This window comes from Eptatretus burgeri, chromosome 1 (genome assembly GCF_056783735.1).
Source record: "Eptatretus burgeri isolate ZD-2024b chromosome 1, Ebu_testis_v1, whole genome shotgun sequence".
Classification (NCBI taxonomy): Eukaryota; Metazoa; Chordata; class Myxini; order Myxiniformes; family Myxinidae; genus Eptatretus; species Eptatretus burgeri.
In genome coordinates this window covers 24725646-24735455 of record NC_140961.1, presented here as the reverse complement: position 1 = coordinate 24735455, position 9810 = coordinate 24725646, and the positions used below count along the sequence as shown (strand labels likewise).

The following is a 9810-nucleotide window of genomic DNA, read 5'->3' as shown; positions in this document are numbered from 1 at the left end:
CTGTCCAATTGATGCGAAACTTTAAACAGAGGAGGGACTTCCCATGGAGAATATTTTATTGATAACTTTGATGTCATTTGGATTAAAATATTGGATTAAAAGGGGGGGGGGGGATGACAACTTCTCCCTCCGAAACCGCTCAACAGAAAAAAAAAATTGAAACTTCGCATATGTCATCAACTCTCATTGGGGTATATAGGGTGTTAACGATGAAATTATCAGTGGAGTGCTATTCCGTCCATAATTGCTTGAATCAAAATCCTTATCCGAAAAATAATAAACTTCATATATCTGATCGATGATCTGATGCGAGTGAACAATTGAATTTGACATCATCGGTCACGTGGTCTGGCGGTCATATTGGATTTAAAATAAAAACTTCAAAAAATGTTCTTCTGCAGAACTGCTTAACATATCGATGCAAAACTTCATGCATATGATTAACCAGCCATGGGGAATATACTATGAAAATTTCAATATTATAGGACACATGGTCTGGCAGCCATGTTGGATTTAAGCTAAAACCTTTAAAAAACATCTTCTCTCAAACCGCTGAACCAACTGATCTGAAACGTTAAGTACACCATTGACTACCCATGAGGATACAAGGGTAATAGCTAAAAAGTCATCGGTCATGTGGTTTGGCAGCCATATTGAATCAACGAAACCTAAAAAAAATTCCTTCTCTGGGACCGCTTAATCGATTGATGCAAAATTTCAAATACGTGATCGACCAGTCACGGGGAATTTGATTTGAAAATTTAAGCATCATCGGTCACATGGTCTGGTGGCCATGATGGATTGAAGGTAAACCTTAAAAAAAAAAAAACCATCTTCCGTCAAACCGTTGAATCATTGGATCCGAAGCTTTAGATATATCATTGACTATCCATGGGGACACAAAGATGATAACGAAAACACTATTGGTAATTTGGTTCGGCAGCCATATTGCACTGAACAAAAGCTTTAAATAAATATTCTAATAAGGAACCAATAATCAATAAAGCTAAGGATAATGGCAATGTATGTGACATAATATTCGTGTGTTCAGCTTACGATGGTATTTTTGTCCAGAATAAATGTGCGAAGCGAGACTATGCATTCTACAAACTATACTAGTTCACACTGTTAACAAAGCCAATCAAATGTTGCGTTAAGAGAACCTTTCAGTATTTGAACTGCATTCTGCTGCGGATACTGTACAAAAGTCTTGCGATACCAAGTTTGAGTACACTGGCACTATTTGGTCCCCGAGTTTTGAGTATGATAGGGATAAACTGGAAAGGGTCCAAAGGAGAGTGCCGTGATTAATTCCATGCAATGTATTTCATATTTTCCTTATCGTTACTGATTAAAGGCCCTCGGTCTGCCAACGTTGGAACAATGGAGGATCAGAGGGGAAATGATTGGAGTATACAGTCAAGGCTCATGGATGATAAGAACACTGAATGGATCAGGACTCCCCAGAGCAAAAGTAACAGTCGAGAGAGGGGGGAAAACACCAACAGCAGGGTTGAAGGACAAAATAGGGTAAGACAAAATAGAGTGAGAAATAATGGTTGTGCGGAGGAATGAGGGGTATGGGAGGACGGATGGGGTGGACAAGATGGATACAGAAGCAAACTCTCAATAATGAAAACCTGGAAATGTTGAGGGAGGTCGGCTTGTACGTGGAGGGTGGATTAACAGGGGAAGAAGATCATGCTTTTGGATGGGGACTGGGGAGGGAGGGTGTGATCTGAGATTGTGGTGAACAACTGTCTTAAGGACCTGTAGAGAAGGACGAGATTGAAGAGAATGTGGAAGTTGGTTCCACAGCTGGGGAAAAGGAGGAACAAATGAGTGGATGTTATTAATGTCAGATCAGATCATGAAGCATGCTCCATACAGAGTGTGAGTGATGCCGAAGCAGTTTCTGTGGTGAGGGTTACAATCCTGTTCAGGTCACCACTCCAACACAGGAAGTCAGGGTAGGAATTTGGCCCAAGGTGCCGGCGGTAGCTCGCCTACCCTTCGCAAAGGACACCGCGGGGTCTTTAACATCCACCAGCTCATGTCAGCAGACAGGATGCCCGATTCAACATCCATCCGAGGGATGGCACACAAATTGATCAATCACCATACCTGTGAAACTTTACCTTTAAAAGAGTAATAAGTTGTCAGAACGAATTACCATTGCAGGTGGTCACAGTACATTGTGCTGATGCTTTTAAAAAACAGGCTGGTTAGGGTTAACTACTGGGCGTTTATTAAAGGACAAAGTTTGGTGCAACGAGGGGTGGTCACCCAGAGGTGGTTATCGTTATGTTGTTGGATGGTTCATTAATTAATATTAATATTCATTAATATTGCCATTCATTAATATGTGTACTAGGATGCTGATATTTGGCATGGAGGTTCCTTTGGGGTATATTATTGTTGTAGTGAAGTTGAAATTAAAAAAATAATTTGTAATTTTAAATTTTTTTGACCTGTTTTGAACTTAACTTTTTTGTAGCACATCAATGTTAAAGTATTTTGTTTCTAATGTTTTTATCTACCACACTATTTTTTACTGATTACAATATACAAATACATATATTGCTTTAAAATTATTTGGATTAGACTTCACTACAATGCTTTATAAAAAATATTATTAGACGAGTCTTTTAAAAACGTTGAATGTATAAATAAGCGAGCATTGGGTGACTTTGACCCAAACTCTCTGGTTGTTATGAACTTTTACGCCATCGATAGATTACGTGCTCAGGTATGACAAGAGAATCTCCCCCTCATTCACTCCTTGAACACAACATGAAGGTCAAAGACCAAGGCGTCAACAAATTTGAAGTTTTATGCCTCAACTCCATGAACAGCTCAGCTCTGCCATTCAGCCTGGCCCTGCAACTCTGGTCAATGGTATCCAGTGTCCCTTGGGAGACAAAATTCTTCTTCGCCCAATGGTGAGTTCCAACACATCTCCTGGCAACATCAAGGATGGTGGTCTTAAAGGCATTCCACAACTCTTCAGGATCTCCCAAAGTACTCAGACCCCCCCCCCCAAAAAAAAAATATCTACCCAGCTTGTTTGTAAACTCTTCAGCCACCCTCTCATCCTTGAGCTTTCCCACATCCAGCCAAGGTTGGGATGGTACCATTCTCCTGGATTTAAGCTGCAACTTCAAAGTTGCAACAACAAGCCTGTGGTCAGTATTGAGGAACTGAGCACTCCGGTAGACCCTGCAGTTCTGGATCATCCTCCAGCGATCATCAACGAGCACATGGTCAATCTCCTTTACCACATCACCAGCGTTGGAATACCAAGTCCAGCGATGAGCTTGTGGGCGCTGAAATACCCGGCAAATGCTCCCATGTTGTACAACACTATGTATTAGTAGGAATTATAATTATCATGATTTTGACGAACAAAAGGAAGCTCATCCCTCCTCCCTTTCTCCTATTCTCTTCTGCTCTCCCTTTCCCGACCCCATCCTTCCCCTCACCCCTCCCCTGTTCTTTCCCATCTTGCCTTGTTTTGTCGTTCCCCTCCCCTAACCTATCTGGTCTCCCTCCTCATCTCTACTATCTTTCCTCACCATTCTCTTTTCCATTCCTCCTCCTCCCCCTCCTCCTCCTCCTATTCCTCCTCCTCCTCCTACTCCACCATTCCTCCTCCTCCTCCTCCTCCTCCTCCCCCATTCTTCACCAACCCAAATTCACCCTCTTCTCCAGGTGTACATACTAAATGGATGTATAACCTTTAAAAAAAAAAATCAAACAAACAGCACACCTGTAAGGGGTAAACCGATCCGGATTAATTTGGAACTAGTACTAATGGCAGGTAATAGTTTTTGGATTAAAAGACGAACAAATTGGTGAAAACGATGATCGAGCAGAAATCCCAGAATGCTTTTCAAATCTCCACAGCTCGTGTTACCTGTACTCCCAACACCTGAGTTTTGAAACCGATTTTTCCGGAAGGAAATGAACAAAGGTGAGATTTATGATTCTGGCAGTGCGATCACTGGAGCGGTGAATGTGGTGCAACAAAACATGACTCGTCCTGGGTCGGTCGGGCACTCTCGGTACAGTGTGAAGGGATTTAAGTGACGTAATGTATCTAAAGGAAGTGACGTTATGTATCCAAAGGAAGTGACGTATTAAAGTTCATTATGTGCGTCTTCTTCCGGTTCCGGGTGTTTGTCTCGCGTGGTTTTGAATTTCCGCTCTTTCTGATATCAATCTGACCATGGTTAGTATGGCTTCAATGTATGATACGTGTTATCAAATCGGTATTTGATTTGTAGTCCTGTTTGTTCGTGTCGACAATATTGTGATTTTTGAGTTATCCTGAATTAATGCTGGACCGAGGTGAATGTCCTGGGCCTACCTAGGTTAGTGCTGGTCCGAGGGGGGTTGGTGCTGGTCCGAGGAGGGTTGGTGCCAGTCCGAGGAGGGTTGGTGCCGTTCCGAGGGGGGTTGGTGCCGGTCCGAGGGGGTTTGGTGCCGGTCCGAGGAGGGTTGGTGCCGGTCCCCGGAGGGTTGGTGCCGGTCCCCGGAGGGTTGGTGCCGGTCCGAGGAGGGTTGGTGCCGGTCCCCGGAGGGTTGGTGCCGGTCCGAGGAGGGTTGGTGCCGGTCCGAGGAGGGTTGGTGCCGGTCCGAGGAGGGTTGGTGCCGGTCCCCGGAGGGTTGGTGCCGGTCCGAGGAGGGTTGGTGCCGGTCCGAGGAGGGTTGGTGCCGGTCCGAGGAGGGTTGGTGCCGGTCCGAGGAGGGTTGGTGCCGGTCCGAGGAGGGTTGGTGCCGGTCCGAGGAGGGTTGGTGCCGGTCCGAGGGGAGTTAGTGCCGGTCCGAGGGGAGTTGGTGCCGGTCCGAGGAGGGTTGGTGCCGGTCCGAGGAGGGTTGGTGCCGGTCCGAGGAGGGTTGGTGCCGGTCCGAGGGGAGTTGGTGCCGGTCCGAGGGGAGTTGGTGCCGGTCCGAGGAGGGTTGGTGCCGGTCCCCGGAGGGTTGGTGCCGGTCCCCGGAGGGTTGGTGCCGGTCCCCGGAGGGTTGGTGCCGGTCCCCGGAGGGTTGGTGCCGGTCCGAGGAGGGTTGGTGCCGGTCCGAGGGGGGTTGGTGCCGGTCCGGGGGGGGGGGGGGGTTAGTGCTTCCTTGCTGTACTTGAAAGCGATGCTTAATTGTCCCTTGTCTCTGTGTTTGTTTGGTAGGGTTCGTACTTCATTGGATGGTTTTCCCAGAGTGCTTCCAGTGTCGTGTTTGAATTTGTTGCGTGTGCCCTCACAGCTTCCTTCGGCAGTGCATTCCAATTATTGATGCTCCGAGATTGAGAATGCGACTTTGGCATGATTGCTTCTTGATTTTTAAGTTAATGACCTCTGGTTCTTGACCTCTCATCCAGTTCAAACTAAAATGGTACCTGGAAGAGCGCATACCCCTTCCAAGCTGATGAGTTTATGTTTTGTATCCCACAGATAGGCCGGATATGGATTTGGACTTAACTAAATTTTCATCTGCTTGTTCTTGTCATCTAATAAACTCGTCCACCAAGATTCGTCCACAACTTTTTGAGATATCGTACCATATGTCATTTTGATCATATCACTCAATGGTGAAGAATCAAGTGAAAAAAATCTTGGATCCGAATCCGGATTTGCATCTTCACCCAAATATAATCGATTTTTCCTCGTTACATACCCGACCTGCTAACCAAGTTTCGTCCGAATCCGTCCGCAACTTTTTGAGATATCCTGTTTACAAACAAACTGACAGACAGACAGGGGTGAAAACGTAACGTCCATCCACCTTCAGTGGCGGAGGTAATAGTTTCCGAGCATTAATCTTATCGATTATGTTCACTATCCTGAAGATCTGGATGAGTTCTGCCTTCTGTCTTCTGTAGGCCAGCGTGGGGAGGTGCAGGGCCTTTAATCTATCTGGATATTCCAGATGCCTTGATTCAGGGAGACCTGGTTTCCCTCTGTTGAACTTTTGCCAGGAAGTCTTCATCATCCATCCTTATACATTGGACCCCATACAGAATTGCAATATTCCAATGTAGGTCGTATAATGGTCTTGTAAAGTTGCTTCGATGTGGAGGTCTTTTTTTCCTTCTGTGTGGAGCCATCTTCCATTGAGTATGCACACCTCTGATTGTTCCTTCCATAAGGCACTACCTTACATTTGTCCTTGTTGACTGGCAGTTGCCACTTTCTCGACCAATCAATGACTGCCTCAACATCTCTGTGTAGTGCTTCAGCGTCCTCGTGGCAATACACAACTCAGTACAGCTTGCTGTCGTCAGCAGAGCTTCAAATCTGAGTTGACCTCACCTGGAAGATCGTTGATGACTATGACAACCAAGACAGGTCCCAACGCGCTCCCTTTTCGTATGCCACTTAGTGACAGCTATGTTAGGACAATTTTCCATTCACCACGATTCTTTGCGTCCTTCCAGTTGGATATTCCTCTGTCCATTGGAGAATGCATCCATGTACTCCACACGAATGGAGCTAACACAGGAGGTGTTGGTGTGGCACACTAATCGGAGGCCTTTCTATAATCCAAATCCAAGCAGTCTATGCAGCGCCCATCGTCAAGATTACTTGTCCATTGCTCAAGGACTTCCAGCAGTTGTGTCGAACAGGACCGCCCACTCCGAAATCTGTGCTGATGTTCACTTAAGAGGTCATTCTTTTCCATATGTTTAATCGTAGCTTTTCTGATGATCTTCTTCATGATCTTAGAAACTACAGACATCAAGCTAACCGGCCTGTAGTGAGCGGAGTCACACCTCTTGTCTTTTTTGAAGTATGGTATTCAGGTTCTGGTCCGATAAGGGTAGTACTGGTCTAAGGAGGGAGAGTTCATAGTGATGGTCTGAGATGGGGGAGCAGCAGTGTTACTATGGGATTGGGGAGGGGTGTGGGGGTGGAGTCATGCTGGTTTGGAGTGGGGGGGGGGGTTGTAGTGTTGCTGTGGGGGTGGGGGGTTGGTGCATCGCTGTTCGACTGACCTTTGTCAAACGTTTCCTCCAAACTATATCATATTGTTTCTGGAATGAACTATATCCACACTACTTTCACTACTTTCGTAGCATCGATAATTACTTTGTGTGTTGTGATCACCGATACGTTCTGGAACACACCCGAGGCATTCAATTGGGTGGTGTGGCTTGTGAGTTTATGATGATGGGACATTTAACATTGTAAACAGCAGGTTGATGGGGCAGGTGTATGTACGTCATTGGAATTATTTTTTTCTTATTTTAAAAATTATCTTTCTCACTCTCTGGAAAATCCTCTATATATTTGCTGATGACTTCACCCTCTGCCGTAACATCCCTCGTCCTTCATGCACGCAGGCTGCAGCATCTGCTCTCTCTTCAAACCTTGAGAAAAATCACAAGCTGGCCAAACACTTGGAATATCTTTCAATCCGAACAAATCTCGCGCTCTCTCCGAAAGGACCATCTTGCAAATCCCCCCCCCCCATCTACTTTCTTAACAATCCTCTTCAAGAAGTTCAGTCATTCAAACTCCTGGGTCTCACTATCAGCCGTGATTTTTCTTGGGGAAATCACATTTCAAAGTTGGCCTCCTCCGTCGTACAAAGTCTTTTCTTGGCACACCTAAACTCCTATCCACATACAAGGCCTTCATGCTCAGCTTGATGGAGTACAGCTGTCCCCTCTGGGCTGGCTCCCCTGCCTCACATCTTGCTCAACCTGACGCCACGTAAACCAAGGCCTTCAAGATCATTGGAATCTACAGCGCTGAAGTTGAGTCTGTGGGCTTATCACTTTGCCATCACAGACGGTTCGGTGGTCTCTCTGTCTTCTACCGCCTCCTTTTCTGGTCTTGCACCCTCTGCTATTTCCGTGCTTTGCACCCCTCCCCAGGTTTCTGCAGGGCTCACATGGTCCACTGTCAACCTTCTTCTGGTGAAATGACCTAAATGCAGGATCACTGCTCACCTCCACTTATTTGTTCCTCTTCTCCCACCTGTGGAATCAACTTCCACATCCTCTTCAATCTCATTCTTCCCTTCAGGTCTTCAAGACAGCCGTTCTTCACCATCTCAGATCGTCCTTAATCCCAAATCATGATATTTTTTACCCTTGTTAACCCCACCCCCAACCCCTCCTCCCAAATGTGCAGTTTTCCTTCTGTATCCATCTTGTTCACCCCATGCATCCTCTCCTGCCCCCCTCCCCCCCCAGAGTTTGTCGAAGTCTCCATACATCTTGGACTTGAACTCTGCTGTTGGTGCTCTCCCACCCTCTCTACACTGTTCCTTTTGTCCTGTTGTGTCCTGAGCCATTCAGTGTACTAATACTAGCTCTTCCACGAGCTTCAACTATGCATACAAAACAAACAAACAAACAAACAAAGCAAAAAAACAACAACACCAAGCGGCATAGGATTGGTGATGATCCAAGCTCACTTGGCAAGTAAAATGTCTTTTCACCCTCCCCGCCCCACCCCCCCCCCCCCCAAAGTTAGTGATTATCCTCTCTCTCTCTCTCTCTTACACTATCCCTTCAGCTTTGTCAGTACCAAGAAATACCTCTGCCACCTAAGGTGAGTGGAGGTTGTTTTCACCCATGGCTGGCTGGCTGTGAACAGGATGTCTCAAAAAGTTGTGGACAAAATCTGGTGGACAAGTTGGGTGTGTGACAAGGATGAAATGATTACATTTTGGTGAAGATCCGAATCTGGATCTGAGATTCTTTTTTTTTTTTTGGTGATTCCTCACCATTGGGTGGCAGGGCCAAAAACGATATGCAACACGATATTTCAAATAGTTGTGGATGGGTTGCGTAGGTAACAGGAACAAGAGGATTCGATTTTGGTTCAGGTCTGGATCGCGATCCAAAATGTAAACTGCTCGGTCTGGCAGAGGCATGCGCTCCACCGAGTGCCGTTCTAGTTCTGACTGAAACAGGCTGCAGTGCGATATTTATTTGCTGTATAACTATATTCTGAGTGTCTGCGATTATTCTGTCGGCTGACTGAAATCTTGAATTGCAATCTTGAAGCTAAAAAAAAAGTAGCTGCAATCTTGAATTTTGTGGTCATGATTCTCCAAGCATTTCCGGTGGGACCTGGGCGGTGAAGTGATTTCCACTTGTTTGGGGGTAGCCAAGATTGTGCATATCTTTTGGCTAAACAAATCAAAACGAGAAGCGCACTGGGTGGAGCACATACCCCCACCACGCAATACCTGATCCACAAGAACATATCGGGCCAATGTATTTTTGAAATATCGTTTTTTGGCCAGATCTCTCAATTGGTGAAGCATCACTTTAAAAATTAAATAATTGTTGTATCCGGATTCGGATCTTCACAGAGATCGAATCGGTTCATCCTTGTCTTACACCGAACCTGTCCACAAAATTCCATCCAGATCCATCCACAACTTTTTGAGATATCCTGCACGCAGACAGACAAACAAGCCGGTAGGTGGACATAGGTAGTCGACTACCCAATAGAACCTGATGGGCCTGTTCGATGGGGAATGACCTGAGGATTAAGCACAAGAAAATTCATGATTCTAGCTTCAAGGGTTAATGCTGCAGATTGTTTTTTCGTTAAAATACCCCCACATTTAGAGGTTTTTTGGCCGTTGCTAGGCAACGGAGAGGTCCATAGCAACAGTTCTTTCTCACACATAACTAAGACATACCATGAACCTACCATACCAGTTTCATGTATATCTGACTCATAGTCTCTGAGATATAACGAACTTCGTTTTTTTATTGTTTTCGACCAGGGTTCATTCAAAGTCTATCTTCTCCGACAGTTTTCATAGGATCCGGCTGGGAATGTTTGACAA

General features: G+C 45.6%; 1 protein-coding gene across 1 annotated transcript in view; it reads left to right on the top strand.

Moving 5' to 3' along the window:
• EIF3I (eukaryotic translation initiation factor 3 subunit I) overlaps positions 1-9810 on the top strand; it is an 83628-nt gene that overhangs the window by 21901 nt on the left and 51917 nt on the right. The gene's annotated exons all lie outside the window — the stretch shown is intronic.